Source organism: Triticum aestivum, chromosome 5A, assembly GCF_018294505.1.
Source record: "Triticum aestivum cultivar Chinese Spring chromosome 5A, IWGSC CS RefSeq v2.1, whole genome shotgun sequence".
In the NCBI taxonomy this organism is placed as follows: Eukaryota; Viridiplantae; Streptophyta; class Magnoliopsida; order Poales; family Poaceae; genus Triticum; species Triticum aestivum.
In genome coordinates, this window is record NC_057806.1 from 619990326 (window position 1) to 619993506 (window position 3181).

The 3181-nt window shown below is 56.5% G+C and overlaps 1 pseudogene; it reads left to right on the forward strand.

Moving 5' to 3' along the window:
• The first annotated feature begins 1596 nt into the window (after nucleotides 1-1596).
• On the forward strand, nucleotides 1597-2958 carry LOC123107999 (BTB/POZ and MATH domain-containing protein 2-like; annotated as a pseudogene).
• The last annotated feature ends 223 nt before the right edge of the window (nucleotides 2959-3181 follow it).

Genomic DNA, 3181 nt, shown 5'->3' on the forward strand with positions numbered 1-3181 from the left:
AGAAAAGAACTCGCTCCCGTGTCGCCCCCGAGCGGCACCGGGGCGCCCCAACCCTAGCAGCCAGCAGGCACCACCTCCCCTCTCCTCCCCCGCCGGCGGCGGCGTGCGCCGCCGGGCGAAGCCCGTGCGGTGCCGGCAGCGGTGGGACTGCTCTCTTGCGGCGGCCGTTTTCCCTGGCGTCGCGGAACTGCGGGTGGGCGCTGCTAGATGCGGATCTGGCGCTGTTCGCGTGGCCTGTCCGCTCAAGATGGTGGTGCTCGGCCCGGCAGCATCGTGGTGGTTCCTTCGGCGAACCATGGTGTTGTAGATCCAGCGGTTGGCGGCGTTTTGGTGGCTCCTGGCTCGTGGATCTGGCAGATGGCGTGGCGGCCGGCATCTTCTGCCGGTGCGGCGGCGCCCTCTTGCGGTGCAGCGGCTGCTGCGGGGTGCTTGGGCTTTGGCCTGGCACCTCAGCTGCGGGATGGGGCGGGGTGGCGGCCCCCTCCTGGCTTGGTGCTGCAAATCTGGCTGGATTGCTAGCCCGACGCGGCTGGCAGCTGGTGGAGGGTGCCGGGGATGCGGCCCCGGATTCGGTGGCAGCGGCTTCGGCTAGGAGGTGGTGTGCGTCTGGATGTGGTGGGTCGTGTGATCCCATGGCCAGTTCGGGGTCGGCCTCAGCAGGAAGGTTGGTGATTGTTGGATGTGCAGGTTCGGGCGGGTGGCGATTGAGCATCTCCGGGAGAAATTCTATTTCCGGCCTCTCCGGATCCGGCGACGACGACGCCCGCGGGCATCGCGCTCTTTCTTGAAAGCGTCGCTGTTGTGGGGTGCTCCTCCCCTCTTCCCATGGCCTTGGTTTCGGGGGGAAACCTCAGATCCGTGGGATCGGGCGATGAAGGCGCCTCACGTCTTCTTCCTGCTTGGGGGCATCGTCTCGAAGCTGGCCACAACCTGGAGACCAGTGGATGGCGGCATCTTCGCTGCATGGGAGGCGGCATCTTCGCTGCGTGGTTGGCTGAGGCAGCCATTTCGGGGGCGCTGATTTTTGTTTGGCAACGATGATGACGTCGAGAGGAGCTTGGGTCGCGGCTCGGGCTTCGGTAGTCAGATCTTCCCGGCGTGTCTAAGGTTGCTCTTCTGTTGGTCACTGAGTTGTTTTTTAAGTCGGAGCTGTGGTGGAGCGAGTCCAGGTGGTGACGATGACAGACACTCGGTGGTCATTTACGGAGGGCGTGGTCAGCGCACGTCCTGCATATTTCCCTTGCGATGCTCGTCTTCAAAGTCGGAGTTGTCGGTTGTTCACGCGTGTGGCCATCTGTTGGCATGTGGCCAGGTTGGCCGGTGGTACCCATGTTCTGTGGGTTGAATTGTATTGGTTTTAGCCCGGTTTTCCTCAACTAACCGGGCAACTCTCACTATCTTCTTAATCAATGAAAATGGCAAGTCTTTTGCCTCGTTTAAAAAAAAATCTAAAGATACGATGATCCCTTCCCAGGGCGATTGCAGTCTGGGCCGTGCGATCTCCTCCCCAAGCCGATCTCGGCCATCCTTTTTCTCACCGTGGCTGCTAAACGGCAACCCGCAGAAAACCAAACGTGCCAATCCCCTCTCGTCTCCGCCGCCACCCCTTCTCGCGCGTCTCTCCCCCGGGTCCCCTCCGCTCCCGCCGCAGCTCTCCGCTTCTCCCTCGGCGCCACCAGCTCCCGCCGTCGAGCTCCACGCTCCTCCAATCACCGTCCCCGGATTCTTCTTCCCCGCACCCCCTCCCGCCCTAGCGCCACCAGCGGCCATGCTTCCAATGAGACCACTGGGCGGCGGCGAGGAGTAATCGATATAGATAGACGCAGTATATAAATCTTCAACGCCAAGCCCACCTCCAGAATGGCAGAGCGTTGCAAGATCTCTGCTGCCATTGTAGCCGGATGTGACGAAAGGTCTTGTGTGCTCAAGGTAGATGGATACTCCAGAGCCAAGGCGCTACTCAAGAACGACGAATTCGTGACCTCTACTTCTTTTTTGGTGTTGGCGGCCACGACTGGGTCGTGAGATATTACCCAAACGGCTTTGGTAAGAATTATGCCGATTACGTCTGTGTTTCTGTACTTCTAGAATCTGCCGGAGATGCGAAGGCGAAAGTCACGGTCAGTGTGCTTGACGAGAACGGAGAACCGGTGCCTCCATACATCTCTAACATCCCTGTACGTACCTTCTCAAGGGGCGATTCACACTGGTGCTTTGACATCAGGAAGCCTTATCTGGAGGGATCGGAGCATCTGAAAGATGATTGTCTTACCATCAGGTGCGATGTCACCGTCATGAAGGAGATCCATGGCGAAGAAGCAAGGGTTCCTCCAAGCGACCTGCAGCAGCATCTTGGCGACCTACTCAAGAACCAGGACGCAGCAGACCTAACCTTTCAAGTCGGTGCACAGAGATTCTCTGCTCACAGGTGTGTCCTTGCTGCTTGGTAGTCAGTCTTCAAGGCCGAGCTCCTCGGCGCCATGGAGGAGAGTTCCTCTGGTCATATGGAAATCTGTGACATGGAAGCTGATGTTTTCAAGTCCTTGCTCCATTTCATTTACACCGACTCGGTTCCTCCAGTGCTTGATGTGGTGATGGCCGGCCATCTGCTCGTGGCGGCTGACAGGTACAACATCGGCAGGCTGAGGCAGATCTGTGAGGAAAAATTGTGCAATAACATTGCTGCCAACATGGTGGCAACCAGCTTGGCTTTAGCGGAGCAGCATGTTTTCCATGATCTCAAAGAAGCTTGCTTCCAGTTCCTTGCTTCTCCGTCCAATTTGGAGGCGATGATGGCAAGCGAAGGTTATGAGCATCTCAAGTCCAGCTGCCCATCTGTTCTCAAGGAGCTAATAGCTAGAATCCTCCCGGCTGAATGGAACGCGGCTAAGGATATTGTCATGACAATGTGGAAGTAATGCCTATAGACCAGTTATCATATATGCCATCGAGATTTTAGTAGTAATGGTTAAGCTACTTCTCCATGTGAGGTTGTGTGCATGTTTCAGAACAAAAATTGCTACTCCCTCTGTTCACTTTTATAAGACGTCTTTATCTGCTCAGGTCAGTAAATGGTTATTTTCCTTTCTCGCGAAATAAAAGAAAGTAGTAGTATTGAGACAGCCGCCCATCTACGTACCTTGATTATCCATTGTGTGTTAGTTTAATTATTATTGAGTCA